General features: G+C 63.7%; 4 non-coding genes across 4 annotated transcripts; all 4 read right to left on the reverse strand.

Annotated features, from left to right (window-relative positions):
• Positions 1-3,413: 3,413 nt before the first annotated feature.
• On the reverse strand, positions 3,414-3,532 carry LOC142865200 (5S ribosomal RNA). The gene has a single exon (XR_012915503.1). It is a non-coding gene; the product is annotated as a 5S ribosomal RNA (ribosomal RNA).
• A 3,530-nt stretch (positions 3,533-7,062) lies between these two features.
• On the reverse strand, positions 7,063-7,181 carry LOC142865201 (5S ribosomal RNA). Its single transcript, XR_012915504.1, has one exon. It is a non-coding gene; the product is annotated as a 5S ribosomal RNA (ribosomal RNA).
• A 3,526-nt stretch (positions 7,182-10,707) lies between these two features.
• LOC142865202 (5S ribosomal RNA) lies at positions 10,708-10,826 on the reverse strand. The gene has a single exon (XR_012915505.1). It is a non-coding gene; the product is annotated as a 5S ribosomal RNA (ribosomal RNA).
• Positions 10,827-14,352: 3,526 nt separating this feature from the next.
• Positions 14,353-14,471, reverse strand: LOC142865203 (5S ribosomal RNA). Its single transcript, XR_012915506.1, has one exon. It is a non-coding gene; the product is annotated as a 5S ribosomal RNA (ribosomal RNA).
• Positions 14,472-17,236: the final 2,765 nt, after the last annotated feature.

Consider the following 17,236-nt stretch of genomic DNA (forward strand, 5'->3'; position numbering starts at 1 on the left):
TGAGTTCACCGGCCGGGTCCGGCGGGCTCCGAGGGACGGGGGTGACAGGCGGGGCGGGGCGGGGCGGGGCGGGGCGGGCAGGGAGCGGCGGGCCGGGGTGGGGGGCTGTCTCTCTATACACACACACACACACACACACACTCACACTCACTCACTCACACTCACACAAGATGCGCCTCCACGGCTGGACTCGCCAAGGTGGAGACCTTCCAGCCCCCTTCCTCTCCTCGCCTGGCCCACCCCCAGCTCGTGGCCGCCGCTGCCGCCGCCGCCGCCGATTGCGCACGCGCGGGTCGCCCGCCCTTTGACCCCAGGCAGGGGCCGCCCTCCCCGACAACCCCTTTCAGCTGCGCCCCCCACCCTGTGGGTGGGCTGCCGCCTATTCCCCCGGGCCCGGGCTGGGGCACAGCGCATGGGGGAGGGGAGCGAGTGTATGGGGCGTCTCTCTCTCTCTCTAGGGATGTGTCCCATGGGTGGGGTGGCGTGGTTTGTGGGGCGCTGAAGAAATCAGTCCCCTCCATCTCCTACCTCTGGAAAACGCCCAAGCCCTTGGAGAACTGCCGGCAACGCGACCGTGGGGGCCGGGACCCTCCTCTGTGTCCTCCTGTGGCCCAGTCCAAGGGGCCTGGGCCTGGCCGGGGCTGCATTGGACCCCGACCACCCTGGCGTGTGGACTCGCTAAAAATCGGCGATTAGATATTGGATTCCAGCTTCATTGAGGTCATTTCACTAATGAGTGCACCGGAAAGAGTTTCCTAATCCATCTGTGAGGGTGGCAACTGAAAGAGAATTTTAAAGCTGACAGAATAGGCGAGGAAAGGCATAGGAGATTTCCACACCCAGTAAGGAAGCCTTTCCCGAAATGGAAGAAAGAAACGAGCAAACAGAAACACCGGTAGCCCGCCAGGATCAGAGTCTGCCCCCGAGAGAAAGTACCCTGACCAGGTTCACCCGTGGGTGGGTGGCGAGCTAGCGGCATTCAGAAGAGCGAGGCCCGCAGTCTGTGCAGAAGACACCTGCACTCGGGTGTGTGTGGCGGCACGATTCACAAGCAGCTCCAGATGTTAAGCCAAGGAGAAGCCAGGGAGTTCCCAACGCCCCAGGTGTCCTCAGCCCACGACTGGCTGCTGGGGGAATGCGAAGCCCGGCTCCTTGTCTCAGAGCCCTTGTCTCAGAGCGGGACAACCAGGAGGTGTGACGTACACCCCGGGGTTCCCAGGAGGATCAGGCTGAAGCTGGGACTTGGCCTGAAAGTGTCCCCTCGCATGGCCACCCCCTTCCCCTTCCTGCTCCTCTACTCCTGGTGCCCCTCCATCCAGGGGCCAGACCTTAAAGAGTCACCCGCAAGAGAATCCTGGTCCCAAAGGAGCCTTCTGGGGGACCCGTGCTGAGAGAGGTTGTGGGCATGGCCCGCTGGGGCTCTGCCCGACCCAGGGCTGAGAGATGCAACCTCCCAGCTCTGGGTCCCTGCAGGGGAAGCATTGGCAAGCACAGGGCCAGTCCTCCAAAGGCCCAGGTGCAGGGAGCCCAGGCCAAGCAGCCTGTGGAAGAAGCCACCCCGGGAACACGACTGCAGGCCACGGCCCTTCCCACCTCCTCCTCCTCCTCCTCCTGCTCCTCCACCCCCCCCCGACCTCCCACCCCCCCACCCCACCCCCCGACATGGCGCAGGGCTCAGAGACACCTCAGACACTTGCTACCCAAAGTGCAAAGGGCATCAGTTGCTCCTCCAAACCCCCCCCCCTGCCCAGCAGACCGCGTTGTCCAGCCAGCCCCCGGGCCTCCCTGGGGTGCCCAGCACAAAAGTGCAGACAACCACCGGACCCTCAATCTCAGTTTTCGGATGTTTTTGCCACTCTAAGGACCCGCAGGCCAGCTGGGCCTTCTGGCAGGACAGAGAGCCCCGGAATCCGACGTGGAGAGCTGGGTGTACGTCCCCACGAGGAGGCGGTCCCCACCTCCGCGGCTCTCCCCTTGCGGGGGGGAAAAGCAGCCACGGGGCCTCAGAGAAGACACCAGGCTGGGCGCCCGCCCCACAGTGGGGGCACGTCCCCCGCAGGCCACTTAGCGACGGCCGCCGGCCGGCGGACGGTTGGGTGGCGCGAGACGCTGCGGCCGCCCTGCTACCGGGTTCCTGGGAGGGCGTCCTGGAACCAGCGTCCACACCAAGCCCTTGGAAGGCCCAGGCGACGGAGGAGCCCCGTCAGGCAGGGGCCGAGGACGGTGACGGCCCGGGCGGGGAGGAGCGTGTCAGGCAGGGGCAGAGGACGGTGACAGGTGACAGGCCGGGCGGGAAGGAGTCAGTCAGGCAGGGGCCGAGGAGGAGACGGGCTGGGTAAGGGTTAGGGTTAGAGTCAGGGCACAAGTCACAATCGCAAAGACCTGGAAGCGACCCGAGTGCCCATCGACCCACGAGTGCGTAAATGAAATGTGGCGCGTGGACACCACGGAGTGCTATTCAGCTAGGAGGAGCAGCGGTGAGGGGGCACCTCTCGTGGTTCTCCTGGCCAGAGCTGGAACCCGTTCCAGTAAGCCAGGTAGCCCAAGAATGGACACACGAGCACCACGTGCTCGCGCTCACCAGCAAATGGGTACGAACCGATGGACACCTAAGTGGACACAGAGGAATCACCTTCATCGGGTGGGTGTCGGGCGGGTGGGGGGAGGGGATGGGCATACACCTCCATTAGGAATGGGGTGGGTGCGCACCGACTGGGGGATGGGCGCACTTGAGGCTCTGACCGGAGGGGGGAGGCTGGGAGAGGGCAACGTACCCGACCTTAACATTGGTACCCCCACAATACGCTGGAACAACATCAGAGGTAAATGAATAAGAACACAGGGGGGAGGGGGGCACGGGCAACACATGTCACCTTAATACTTGGACTCCCATCATCTGCTTGAAAAGAGAGAGAAAAGAAAATGCAATCATAGAGATAAGAGACACTTTTTAAACATAATGAATCCGAAGAGAAAAGTAAAAGGAGGCCTGTGGAGCAGGTCTGGGTGTGACTCCGGATCCCCCAACATCAGGTGCCACCACCAAAGATTCCTACGTGTAGCCCATAGAACCCCAAAAGCAACGGGACGAGTTCTGGTCACATACTCCCTCAAAATGACATCCTGGCCTTCTTCTGGAACTCCCTCCCCTCTCAGACTCTCAAGGTTTCCTCCAGCGTGTCGGTTCCCACAGAGCAGACCTTTGGTCTGAGACCTGACAGTCCAGAAGCCACGCATGCTGCCGCGTGACGGCGGTGTCGCGGCTTGGGACAAGAGGAGGCCCCACGGTGCGGGCTGGGGCGCCAGGCACCGCGGCGGGCGCTGAGGGTGGGGGTGACCCCCACCCCGGGCCGCCGACTCGCTCCCAGAAAGGGGACAGAACAAGAGGCAAAACAAAAAAAAAAAAAAGAAGAAGCCTACGGCACCCGGTATTCCCAGGCGGTCTCCCATCCAAGTACTAACCAGGCCCGACCCTGCTTAGCTTCCGAGACCAGACGAGATCGGGCGCGTTCAGGGTGGTGTGGCCCTAGACGGCGGAGGGCGCCCCTGCCCCGCTCAAGAAGCCGAGCCTCTCTGCGCTTCCCCGCCGCCTCCTCCCCCCGCCCCAGGCCCCGCGCCGGCGCTGACCCGCACCGGGCCGGGCCTGTTGAGTTCACCGGCCGGGTCCGGCGGGCTCCGAGGGACGGGGGTGACAGGCGGGGCGGGGCGGGGCGGGGCGGGCAGGGAGCGGCGGGCCGGGGTGGGGGGCTGTCTCTCTCTACACACACACACACACACACACACACACTCACACTCACACTCACACTCACTCACTCACACTCACACAAGATGCGCCTCCACGGCTGGACTCGCCAAGGTGGAGACCTTCCAGCCCCCTTCCTCTCCTCGCCTGGCCCACCCCCAGCTCGTGGCCGCCGCCGCCGCCGCCGATTGCGCACGCGCGGGTCGCCCGCCCTTTGACCCCAGGCAGGGGCCGCCCTCCCCGACAACCCCTTTCAGCTGCGCCCCCCACCCTGTGGGTGGGCTGCCGCCTATTCCCCCGGGCCCGGGCTGGGGCACAGCGCATGGGGGAGGGGAGCGAGTGTATGGGGCGTCTCTCTCTCTCTCTAGGGATGTGTCCCATGGGTGGGGTGGCGTGGTTTGTGGGGCGCTGAAGAAATCAGTCCCCTCCATCTCCTACCTCTGGAAAACGCCCAAGCCCTTGGAGAACTGCCGGCAACGCGACCGTGGGGGCCGGGACCCTCCTCTGTGTCCTCCTGTGGCCCAGTCCAAGGGGCCTGGGCCTGGCCGGGGCTGCATTGGACCCCGACCACCCTGGCGTGTGGACTCGCTAAAAATCGGCGATTAGATATTGGATTCCAGCTTCATTGAGGTCATTTCACTAATGAGTGCACCGGAAAGAGTTTCCTAATCCATCTGTGAGGGTGGCAACTGAAAGAGAATTTTAAAGCTGACAGAATAGGCGAGGAAAGGCATAGGAGATTTCCACACCCAGTAAGGAAGCCTTTCCCGAAATGGAAGAAAGAAACGAGCAAACAGAAACACCGGTAGCCCGCCAGGATCAGAGTCTGCCCCCGAGAGAAAGTACCCTGACCAGGTTCACCCGTGGGTGGGTGGCGAGCTAGCGGCATTCAGAAGAGCGAGGCCCGCAGTCTGTGCAGAAGACACCTGCACTCGGGTGTGTGTGGCGGCACGATTCACAAGCAGCTCCAGATGTTAAGCCAAGGAGAAGCCAGGGAGTTCCCAACGCCCCAGGTGTCCTCAGCCCACGACTGGCTGCTGGGGGAATGCGAAGCCCGGCTCCTTGTCTCAGAGCCCTTGTCTCAGAGCGGGACAACCAGGAGGTGTGACGTACACCCCGGGGTTCCCAGGAGGATCAGGCTGAAGCTGGGACTTGGCCTGAAAGTGTCCCCTCGCATGGCCACCCCCTTCCCCTTCCTGCTCCTCTACTCCTGGTGCCCCTCCATCCAGGGGCCAGACCTTAAAGAGTCACCCGCAAGAGAATCCTGGTCCCAAAGGAGCCTTCTGGGGGACCCGTGCTGAGAGAGGTTGTGGGCATGGCCCGCTGAAGCTCTGCCCGACCCAGGGCTGAGAGATGCAACCTCCCAGCTCTGGGTCCCTGCAGGGGAAGCGTTGGCAAGCACAGGGCCAGTCCTCCAAAGGCCCAGGTGCAGGGAGCCCAGGCCAAGCAGCCTGTGGAAGAAGCCACCCCGGGAACACGACTGCAGGCCACGGCCCTTCCCACCTCCTCCTCCTCCTCCTCCTGCTCCTCCACCCCCCCCCGACCTCCCACCCCCCCACCCCACCCCCCGACATGGCGCAGGGCTCAGAGACACCTCAGACACTTGCTACCCAAAGTGCAAAGGGCATCAGTTGCTCCTCCAAACCCCCCCCTGCCCAGCAGACCGCGTTGTCCAGCCAGCCCCCGGGCCTCCCTGGGGTGCCCAGCACAAAAGTGCAGACAACCACCGGACCCTCAATCTCAGTTTTCGGATGTTTTTGCCACTCTAAGGACCCGCAGGCCAGCTGGGCCTTCTGGCAGGACAGAGAGCCCCGGAATACGACGTGGAGAGCTGGGTGTACGTCCCCACGAGGAGGCGGTCCCCACCTCCGCGGCTCTCCCCTTGCGGGGGGGAAAAGCAGCCACGGGGCCTCAGAGAAGACACCAGGCTGGGCGCCCGCCCCACAGTGGGGGCACGTCCCCCGCAGGCCACTTAGCGCCGGCCGCCGGCCGGCGGACGGTTGGGTGGCGCGAGACGCTGCGGCCGCCCTGCTACCGGGTTCCTGAGAGGGCGTCCTGGAACCAGCGTCCACACCAAGCCCTTGGAAGGCCCAGCGACAGAGGAGCCCCGTCAGGCAGGGGCCGAGGACGGTGACGGCCCGGGCGGGGAGGAGCGTGTCAGGCAGGGGCAGAGGACGGTGACAGGTGACAGGCCGGGCGGGAAGGAGTCAGTCAGGCAGGGGCCGAGGAGGAGACGGGCTGGGTAAGGGTTAGGGTTAGAGTCAGGGCACAAGTCACAATCGCAAAGACCTGGAAGCGACCCGAGTGCCCATCGACCCACGAGTGCGTAAATGAAATGTGGCGCGTGGACACCACGGAGTGCTATTCAGCTAGGAGGAGCAGCGGTGAGGGGGCACCTCTCGTGGTTCTCCTGGCCAGAGCTGGAACCCGTTCCAGTAAGCCAGGTAGCCCAAGAATGGACACACGAGCACCACGTGCTCGCGCTCACCAGCAAATGGGTACGAACCGATGGACACCTAAGTGGACACAGAGGAATCACCTTCATCGGGTGGGTGTCGGGCGGGTGGGGGGAGGGGATGGGCATACACCTCCATTAGGAATGGGGTGGGTGCGCACCGACTGGGGGATGGGCGCACTTGAGGCTCTGACCGGAGGGGGGAGGCTGGGAGAGGGCAACGTACCCGACCTTAACATTGGTACCCCCACAATACGCTGGAACAACATCAGAGGTAAATGAATAAGAACACAGGGGGGAGGGGGGCACGGGCAACACATGTCACCTTAATACTTGGACTCCCATCATCTGCTTGAAAAGAGAGAGAAAAGAAAATGCAATCATAGAGATAAGAGACACTTTTTAAACATAATGAATCCGAAGAGAAAAGTAAAAGGAGGCCTGTGGAGCAGGTCTGGGTGTGACTCCGGATCCCCCAACATCAGGTGCCACCACCAAAGATTCCTACGTGTAGCCCATAGAACCCCAAAAGCAACGGGACGAGTTCTGGTCACATACTCCCTCAAAATGACATCCTGGCCTTCTTCTGGAACTCCCTCCCCTCTCAGACTCTCAAGGTTTCCTCCAGCGTGTCGGTTCCCACAGAGCAGACCTTTGGTCTGAGACCTGACAGTCCAGAAGCCACGCATGCTGCCGCGTGACGGCGGTGTCGCGGCTTGGGACAAGAGGAGGCCCCACGGTGCGGGCTGGGGCGCCAGGCACCGCGGCGGGCGCTGAGGGTGGGGGTGACCCCCACCCCGGGCCGCCGACTCGCTCCCAGAAAGGGGACAGAACAAGAGGCAAAACAAAAAAAAAAAAAAGAAGAAGCCTACGGCACCCGGTATTCCCAGGCGGTCTCCCATCCAAGTACTAACCAGGCCCGACCCTGCTTAGCTTCCGAGACCAGACGAGATCGGGCGCGTTCAGGGTGGTGTGGCCCTAGACGGCGGAGGGCGCCCCTGCCCCGCTCAAGAAGCCGAGCCTCTCTGCGCTTCCCCGCCGCCTCCTCCCCCCGCCCCAGGCCCCGCGCCGGCGCTGACCCGCACCGGGCCGGGCCTGTTGAGTTCACCGGCCGGGTCCGGCGGGCTCCGAGGGACGGGGGTGACAGGCGGGGCGGGGCGGGGCGGGCAGGGAGCGGCGGGCCGGGGTGGGGGGCTGTCTCTCTATACACACACACACACACACACACACTCACACTCACACTCACTCACTCACACTCACACAAGATGCGCCTCCACGGCTGGACTCGCCAAGGTGGAGACCTTCCAGCCCCCTTCCTCTCCTCGCCTGGCCCACCCCCAGCTCGTGGCCGCCGCCGCCGCCGCCGCCGCCGATTGCGCACGCGCGGGTCGCCCGCCCTTTGACCCCAGGCAGGGGCCGCCCTCCCCGACAACCCCTTTCAGCTGCGCCCCCCACCCTGTGGGTGGGCTGCCGCCTATTCCCCCGGGCCCGGGCTGGGGCACAGCGCATGGGGGAGGGGAGCGAGTGTATGGGGCGTCTCTCTCTCTCTCTAGGGATGTGTCCCATGGGTGGGGTGGCGTGGTTTGTGGGGCGCTGAAGAAATCAGTCCCCTCCATCTCCTACCTCTGGAAAACGCCCAAGCCCTTGGAGAACTGCCGGCAACGCGACCGTGGGGGCCGGGACCCTCCTCTGTGTCCTCCTGTGGCCCAGTCCAAGGGGCCTGGGCCTGGCCGGGGCTGCATTGGACCCCGACCACCCTGGCGTGTGGACTCGCTAAAAATCGGCGATTAGATATTGGATTCCAGCTTCATTGAGGTCATTTCACTAATGAGTGCACCGGAAAGAGTTTCCTAATCCATCTGTGAGGGTGGCAACTGAAAGAGAATTTTAAAGCTGACAGAATAGGCGAGGAAAGGCATAGGAGATTTCCACACCCAGTAAGGAAGCCTTTCCCGAAATGGAAGAAAGAAACGAGCAAACAGAAACACCGGTAGCCCGCCAGGATCAGAGTCTGCCCCCGAGAGAAAGTACCCTGACCAGGTTCACCCGTGGGTGGGTGGCGAGCTAGCGGCATTCAGAAGAGCGAGGCCCGCAGTCTGTGCAGAAGACACCTGCACTCGGGTGTGTGTGGCGGCACGATTCACAAGCAGCTCCAGATGTTAAGCCAAGGAGAAGCCAGGGAGTTCCCAACGCCCCAGGTGTCCTCAGCCCACGACTGGCTGCTGGGGGAATGCGCAGCCCGGCTCCTTGTCTCAGAGCCCTTGTCTCAGAGCGGGACAACCAGGAGGTGTGACATACACCCCGGGGTTCCCAGGAGGATCAGGCTGAAGCTGGGACTTGGCCTGAAAGTGTCCCCTCGCATGGCCACCCCCTTCCCCTTCCTGCTCCTCTACTCCTGGTGCCCCTCCATCCAGGGGCCAGACCTTAAAGAGTCACCCGCAAGAGAATCCTGGTCCCAAAGGAGCCTTCTGGGGGACCCGTGCTGAGAGAGGTTGTGGGCATGGCCCGCTGGGGCTCTGCCCGACCCAGGGCTGAGAGATGCAACCTCCCAGCTCTGGGTCCCTGCAGGGGAAGCGTTGGCAAGCACAGGGCCAGTCCTCCAAAGGCCCAGGTGCAGGGAGCCCAGGCCAAGCAGCCTGTGGAAGAAGCCACCCCGGGAACACGACTGCAGGCCACGGCCCTTCCCACCTCCTCCTCCTCCTCCTCCTGCTCCTCCACCCCCCCCCCCGACCTCCCACCCCCCCACCCCACCCCCCGACATGGCGCAGGGCTCAGAGACACCTCAGACACTTGCTACCCAAAGTGCAAAGGGCATCAGTTGCTCCTCCAAACCCCCCCCCCTGCCCAGCAGACCGCGTTGTCCAGCCAGCCCCCGGGCCTCCCTGGGGTGCCCAGCACAAAAGTGCAGACAACCACCGGACCCTCAATCTCAGTTTTCGGATGTTTTTGCCACTCTAAGGACCCGCAGGCCAGCTGGGCCTTCTGGCAGGACAGAGAGCCCCGGAATCCGACGTGGAGAGCTGGGTGTACGTCCCCACGAGGAGGCGGTCCCCACCTCCGCGGCTCTCCCCTTGCGGGGGGGAAAAGCAGCCACGGGGCCTCAGAGAAGACACCAGGCTGGGCGCCCGCCCCACAGTGGGGGCACGTCCCCCGCAGGCCACTTAGCGACGGCCGCCGGCCGGCGGACGGTTGGGTGGCGCGAGACGCTGCGGCCGCCCTGCTACCGGGTTCCTGGGAGGGCGTCCTGGAACCAGCGTCCACACCAAGCCCTTGGAAGGCCCAGGCGACGGAGGAGCCCCGTCAGGCAGGGGCCGAGGACGGTGACGGCCCGGGCGGGGAGGAGCGTGTCAGGCAGGGGCAGAGGACGGTGACAGGTGACAGGCCGGGCGGGAAGGAGTCAGTCAGGCAGGGGCCGAGGAGGAGACGGGCTGGGTAAGGGTTAGGGTTAGAGTCAGGGCACAAGTCACAATCGCAAAGACCTGGAAGCGACCCGAGTGCCCATCGACCCACGAGTGCGTAAATGAAATGTGGCGCGTGGACACCACGGAGTGCTATTCAGCTAGGAGGAGCAGCGGTGAGAGGGCACCTCTCGTGGTTCTCCTGGCCAGAGCTGGAACCCGTTCCAGTAAGCCAGGTAGCCCAAGAATGGACACACGAGCACCACGTGCTCGCGCTCACCAGCAAATGGGTACGAACCGATGGACACCTAAGTGGACACAGAGGAATCACCTTCATCGGGTGGGTGTCGGGCGGGTGGGGGGAGGGGATGGGCATACACCTCCATTAGGAATGGGGTGGGTGCGCCCCGACTGGGGGATGGGCGCACTTGAGGCTCTGACCGGAGGGGGGAGGCTGGGAGAGGGCAACGTACCCGACCTTAACATTGGTACCCCCACAATACGCTGGAACAACATCAGAGGTAAATGAATAAGAACACAGGGGGGAGGGGGGCACGGGCAACACATGTCACCTTAATACTTGGACTCCCATCATCTGCTTGAAAAGAGAGAGAAAAGAAAATGCAATCATAGAGATAAGAGACACTTTTTAAACATAATGAATCCGAAGAGAAAAGTAAAAGGAGGCCTGTGGAGCAGGTCTGGGTGTGACTCCGGATCCCCCAACATCAGGTGCCACCACCAAAGATTCCTACGTGTAGCCCATAGAACCCCAAAAGCAACGGGACGAGTTCTGGTCACATACTCCCTCAAAATGACATCCTGGCCTTCTTCTGGAACTCCCTCCCCTCTCAGACTCTCAAGGTTTCCTCCAGCGTGTCGGTTCCCACAGAGCAGACCTTTGGTCTGAGACCTGACAGTCCAGAAGCCACGCATGCTGCCGCGTGACGGCGGTGTCGCGGCTTGGGACAAGAGGAGGCCCCACGGTGCGGGCTGGGGCGCCAGGCACCGCGGCGGGCGCTGAGGGTGGGGGTGACCCCCACCCCGGGCCGCCGACTCGCTCCCAGAAAGGGGACAGAACAAGAGGCAAAACAAAAAAAAAAAAAAGAAGAAGCCTACGGCACCCGGTATTCCCAGGCGGTCTCCCATCCAAGTACTAACCAGGCCCGACCCTGCTTAGCTTCCGAGACCAGACGAGATCGGGCGCGTTCAGGGTGGTGTGGCCCTAGACGGCGGAGGGCGCCCCTGCCCCGCTCAAGAAGCCGAGCCTCTCTGCGCTTCCCCGCCGCCTCCTCCCCCCGCCCCAGGCCCCGCGCCGGCGCTGACCCGCACCGGGCCGGGCCTGTTGAGTTCACCGGCCGGGTCCGGCGGGCTCCGAGGGACGGGGGTGACAGGCGGGGCGGGGCGGGGCGGGCAGGGAGCGGCGGGCCGGGGTGGGGGGCTGTCTCTCTATACACACACACACACACACACACACTCACACTCACACTCACTCACTCACACTCACACAAGATGCGCCTCCACGGCTGGACTCGCCAAGGTGGAGACCTTCCAGCCCCCTTCCTCTCCTCGCCTGGCCCACCCCCAGCTCGTGGCCGCCGCCGCCGCCGCCGCCGCCGATTGCGCACGCGCGGGTCGCCCGCCCTTTGACCCCAGGCAGGGGCCGCCCTCCCCGACAACCCCTTTCAGCTGCGCCCCCCACCCTGTGGGTGGGCTGCCGCCTATTCCCCCGGGCCCGGGCTGGGGCACAGCGCATGGGGGAGGGGAGCGAGTGTATGGGGCGTCTCTCTCTCTCTCTAGGGATGTGTCCCATGGGTGGGGTGGCGTGGTTTGTGGGGCGCTGAAGAAATCAGTCCCCTCCATCTCCTACCTCTGGAAAACGCCCAAGCCCTTGGAGAACTGCCGGCAACGCGACCGTGGGGGCCGGGACCCTCCTCTGTGTCCTCCTGTGGCCCAGTCCAAGGGGCCTGGGCCTGGCCGGGGCTGCATTGGACCCCGACCACCCTGGCGTGTGGACTCGCTAAAAATCGGCGATTAGATATTGGATTCCAGCTTCATTGAGGTCATTTCACTAATGAGTGCACCGGAAAGAGTTTCCTAATCCATCTGTGAGGGTGGCAACTGAAAGAGAATTTTAAAGCTGACAGAATAGGCGAGGAAAGGCATAGGAGATTTCCACACCCAGTAAGGAAGCCTTTCCCGAAATGGAAGAAAGAAACGAGCAAACAGAAACACCGGTAGCCCGCCAGGATCAGAGTCTGCCCCCGAGAGAAAGTACCCTGACCAGGTTCACCCGTGGGTGGGTGGCGAGCTAGCGGCATTCAGAAGAGCGAGGCCCGCAGTCTGTGCAGAAGACACCTGCACTCGGGTGTGTGTGGCGGCACGATTCACAAGCAGCTCCAGATGTTAAGCCAAGGAGAAGCCAGGGAGTTCCCAACGCCCCAGGTGTCCTCAGCCCACGACTGGCTGCTGGGGGAATGCGAAGCCCGGCTCCTTGTCTCAGAGCCCTTGTCTCAGAGCGGGACAACCAGGAGGTGTGACGTACACCCCGGGGTTCCCAGGAGGATCAGGCTGAAGCTGGGACTTGGCCTGAAAGTGTCCCCTCGCATGGCCACCCCCTTCCCCTTCCTGCTCCTCTACTCCTGGTGCCCCTCCATCCAGGGGCCAGACCTTAAAGAGTCACCCGCAAGAGAATCCTGGTCCCAAAGGAGCCTTCTGGGGGACCCGTGCTGAGAGAGGTTGTGGGCATGGCCCGCTGGGGCTCTGCCCGACCCAGGGCTGAGAGATGCAACCTCCCAGCTCTGGGTCCCTGCAGGGGAAGCGTTGGCAAGCACAGGGCCAGTCCTCCAAAGGCCCAGGTGCAGGGAGCCCAGGCCAAGCAGCCTGTGGAAGAAGCCACCCCGGGAACACGACTGCAGGCCACGGCCCTTCCCACCTCCTCCTCCTCCTCCTCCTGCTCCTCCACCCCCCCCCCCGACCTCCCACCCCCCCACCCCACCCCCCGACATGGCGCAGGGCTCAGAGACACCTCAGACACTTGCTACCCAAAGTGCAAAGGGCATCAGTTGCTCCTCCAAACCCCCCCCCCTGCCCAGCAGACCGCGTTGTCCAGCCAGCCCCCGGGCCTCCCTGGGGTGCCCAGCACAAAAGTGCAGACAACCACCGGACCCTCAATCTCAGTTTTTGGATGTTTTTGCCACTCTAAGGACCCGCAGGCCAGCTGGGCCTTCTGGCAGGACAGAGAGCCCCGGAATCCGACGTGGAGAGCTGGGTGTACGTCCCCACGAGGAGGCGGTCCCCACCTCCGCGGCTCTCCCCTTGCGGGGGGGAAAAGCAGCCACGGGGCCTCAGAGAAGACACCAGGCTGGGCGCCCGCCCCACAGTGGGGGCACGTCCCCCGCAGGCCACTTAGCGACGGCCGCCGGCCGGCGGACGGTTGGGTGGCGCGAGACGCTGCGGCCGCCCTGCTACCGGGTTCCTGGGAGGGCGTCCTGGAACCAGCGTCCACACCAAGCCCTTGGAAGGCCCAGGCGACGGAGGAGCCCCGTCAGGCAGGGGCCGAGGACGGTGACGGCCCGGGCGGGGAGGAGCGTGTCAGGCAGGGGCAGAGGACGGTGACAGGTGACAGGCCGGGCGGGAAGGAGTCAGTCAGGCAGGGGCCGAGGAGGAGACGGGCTGGGTAAGGGTTAGGGTTAGAGTCAGGGCACAAGTCACAATCGCAAAGACCTGGAAGCGACCCGAGTGCCCATCGACCCACGAGTGCGTAAATGAAATGTGGCGCGTGGACACCACGGAGTGCTATTCAGCTAGGAGGAGCAGCGGTGAGAGGGCACCTCTCGTGGTTCTCCTGGCCAGAGCTGGAACCCGTTCCAGTAAGCCAGGTAGCCCAAGAATGGACACACGAGCACCACGTGCTCGCGCTCACCAGCAAATGGGTACGAACCGATGGACACCTAAGTGGACACAGAGGAATCACCTTCATCGGGTGGGTGTCGGGCGGGTGGGGGGAGGGGATGGGCATACACCTCCATTAGGAATGGGGTGGGTGCGCCCCGACTGGGGGATGGGCGCACTTGAGGCTCTGACCGGAGGGGGGAGGCTGGGAGAGGGCAACGTACCCGACCTTAACATTGGTACCCCCACAATACGCTGGAACAACATCAGAGGTAAATGAATAAGAACACAGGGGGGAGGGGGGCACGGGCAACACATGTCACCTTAATACTTGGACTCCCATCATCTGCTTGAAAAGAGAGAGAAAAGAAAATGCAATCATAGAGATAAGAGACACTTTTTAAACATAATGAATCCGAAGAGAAAAGTAAAAGGAGGCCTGTGGAGCAGGTCTGGGTGTGACTCCGGATCCCCCAACATCAGGTGCCACCACCAAAGATTCCTACGTGTAGCCCATAGAACCCCAAAAGCAACGGGACGAGTTCTGGTCACATACTCCCTCAAAATGACATCCTGGCCTTCTTCTGGAACTCCCTCCCCTCTCAGACTCTCAAGGTTTCCTCCAGCGTGTCGGTTCCCACAGAGCAGACCTTTGGTCTGAGACCTGACAGTCCAGAAGCCACGCATGCTGCCGCGTGACGGCGGTGTCGCGGCTTGGGACAAGAGGAGGCCCCACGGTGCGGGCTGGGGCGCCAGGCACCGCGGCGGGCGCTGAGGGTGGGGGTGACCCCCACCCCGGGCCGCCGACTCGCTCCCAGAAAGGGGACAGAACAAGAGGCAAAACAAAAAAAAAAAAAAGAAGAAGCCTACGGCACCCGGTATTCCCAGGCGGTCTCCCATCCAAGTACTAACCAGGCCCGACCCTGCTTAGCTTCCGAGACCAGACGAGATCGGGCGCGTTCAGGGTGGTGTGGCCCTAGACGGCGGAGGGCGCCCCTGCCCCGCTCAAGAAGCCGAGCCTCTCTGCGCTTCCCCGCCGCCTCCTCCCCCCGCCCCAGGCCCCGCGCCGGCGCTGACCCGCACCGGGCCGGGCCTGTTGAGTTCACCGGCCGGGTCCGGCGGGCTCCGAGGGACGGGGGTGACAGGCGGGGCGGGGCGGGGCGGGCAGGGAGCGGCGGGCCGGGGTGGGGGGCTGTCTCTCTATACACACACACACACACACACACACTCACACTCACACTCACTCACTCACACTCACACAAGATGCGCCTCCACGGCTGGACTCGCCAAGGTGGAGACCTTCCAGCCCCCTTCCTCTCCTCGCCTGGCCCACCCCCAGCTCGTGGCCGCCGCCGCCGCCGCCGCCGCCGATTGCGCACGCGCGGGTCGCCCGCCCTTTGACCCCAGGCAGGGGCCGCCCTCCCCGACAACCCCTTTCAGCTGCGCCCCCCACCCTGTGGGTGGGCTGCCGCCTATTCCCCCGGGCCCGGGCTGGGGCACAGCGCATGGGGGAGGGGAGCGAGTGTATGGGGCGTCTCTCTCTCTCTCTAGGGATGTGTCCCATGGGTGGGGTGGCGTGGTTTGTGGGGCGCTGAAGAAATCAGTCCCCTCCATCTCCTACCTCTGGAAAACGCCCAAGCCCTTGGAGAACTGCCGGCAACGCGACCGTGGGGGCCGGGACCCTCCTCTGTGTCCTCCTGTGGCCCAGTCCAAGGGGCCTGGGCCTGGCCGGGGCTGCATTGGACCCCGACCACCCTGGCGTGTGGACTCGCTAAAAATCGGCGATTAGATATTGGATTCCAGCTTCATTGAGGTCATTTCACTAATGAGTGCACCGGAAAGAGTTTCCTAATCCATCTGTGAGGGTGGCAACTGAAAGAGAATTTTAAAGCTGACAGAATAGGCGAGGAAAGGCATAGGAGATTTCCACACCCAGTAAGGAAGCCTTTCCCGAAATGGAAGAAAGAAACGAGCAAACAGAAACACCGGTAGCCCGCCAGGATCAGAGTCTGCCCCCGAGAGAAAGTACCCTGACCAGGTTCACCCGTGGGTGGGTGGCGAGCTAGCGGCATTCAGAAGAGCGAGGCCCGCAGTCTGTGCAGAAGACACCTGCACTCGGGTGTGTGTGGCGGCACGATTCACAAGCAGCTCCAGATGTTAAGCCAAGGAGAAGCCAGGGAGTTCCCAACGCCCCAGGTGTCCTCAGCCCACGACTGGCTGCTGGGGGAATGCGAAGCCCGGCTCCTTGTCTCAGAGCCCTTGTCTCAGAGCGGGACAACCAGGAGGTGTGACGTACACACCAGGGTTCCCAGGAGGATCAGGCTGAAGCTGGGACTTGGCCTGAAAGTGTCCCCTCGCATGGCCACCCCCTTCCCCTTCCTGCTCCTCTACTCCTGGTGCCCCTCCATCCAGGGGCCAGACCTTAAAGAGTCACCCGCAAGAGAATCCTGGTCCCAAAGGAGCCTTCTGGGGGACCCGTGCTGAGAGAGGTTGTGGGCATGGCCCGCTGGGGCTCTGCCCGACCCAGGGCTGAGAGATGCAACCTCCCAGCTCTGGGTCCCTGCAGGGGAAGCGTTGGCAAGCACAGGGCCAGTCCTCCAAAGGCCCAGGTGCAGGGAGCCCAGGCCAAGCAGCCTGTGGAAGAAGCCACCCCGGGAACACGACTGCAGGCCACGGCCCTTCCCACCTCCTCCTCCTCCTCCTCCTGCTCCTCCACCCCCCCCCCCGACCTCCCACCCCCCCACCCCACCCCCCGACATGGCGCAGGGCTCAGAGACACCTCAGACACTTGCTACCCAAAGTGCAAAGGGCATCAGTTGCTCCTCCAAACCCCCCCCCCTGCCCAGCAGACCGCGTTGTCCAGCCAGCCCCCGGGCCTCCCTGGGGTGCCCAGCACAAAAGTGCAGACAACCACCGGACCCTCAATCTCAGTTTTCGGATGTTTTTGCCACTCTAAGGACCCGCAGGCCAGCTGGGCCTTCTGGCAGGACAGAGAGCCCCGGAATCCGACGTGGAGAGCTGGGTGTACGTCCCCACGAGGAGGCGGTCCCCACCTCCGCGGCTCTCCCCTTGCGGGGGGGAAAAGCAGCCACGGGGCCTCAGAGAAGACACCAGGCTGGGCGCCCGCCCCACAGTGGGGGCACGTCCCCCGCAGGCCACTTAGCGACGGCCGCCGGCCGGCGGACGGTTGGGTGGCGCGAGACGCTGCGGCCGCCCTGCTACCGGGTTCCTGGGAGGGCGTCCTGGAACCAGCGTCCACACCAAGCCCTTGGAAGGCCCAGGCGACGGAGGAGCCCCATCAGGCAGGGGCCGAGGACGGTGACGGCCCGGGCGGGGAGGAGCGTGTCAGGCAGGGGCAGAGGACGGTGACAGGTGACAGGCCGGGCGGGAAGGAGTCAGTCAGGCAGGGGCCGAGGAGGAGACGGGCTGGGTAAGGGTTAGGGTTAGAGTCAGGGCACAAGTCACAATCGCAAAGACCTGGAAGCGACCCGAGTGCCCATCGACCCACGAGTGCGTAAATGAAATGTGGCGCGTGGACACCACGGAGTGCTATTCAGCTAGGAGGAGCAGCGGTGAGAGGGCACCTCTCGTGGTTCTCCTGGCCAGAGCTGGAACCCGTTCCAGTAAGCCAGGTAGCCCAAGAATGGACACACGAGCACCACGTGCTCGCGCTCACCAGCAAATGGGTACGAACCGATGGACACCTAAGTGGACACAGAGGAATCACCTTCATCGGGTGGGTGTCGG

This window comes from Microcebus murinus, chromosome 28 (assembly GCF_040939455.1).
Source record: "Microcebus murinus isolate Inina chromosome 28, M.murinus_Inina_mat1.0, whole genome shotgun sequence".
Taxonomy (NCBI): Eukaryota; Metazoa; Chordata; class Mammalia; order Primates; family Cheirogaleidae; genus Microcebus; species Microcebus murinus.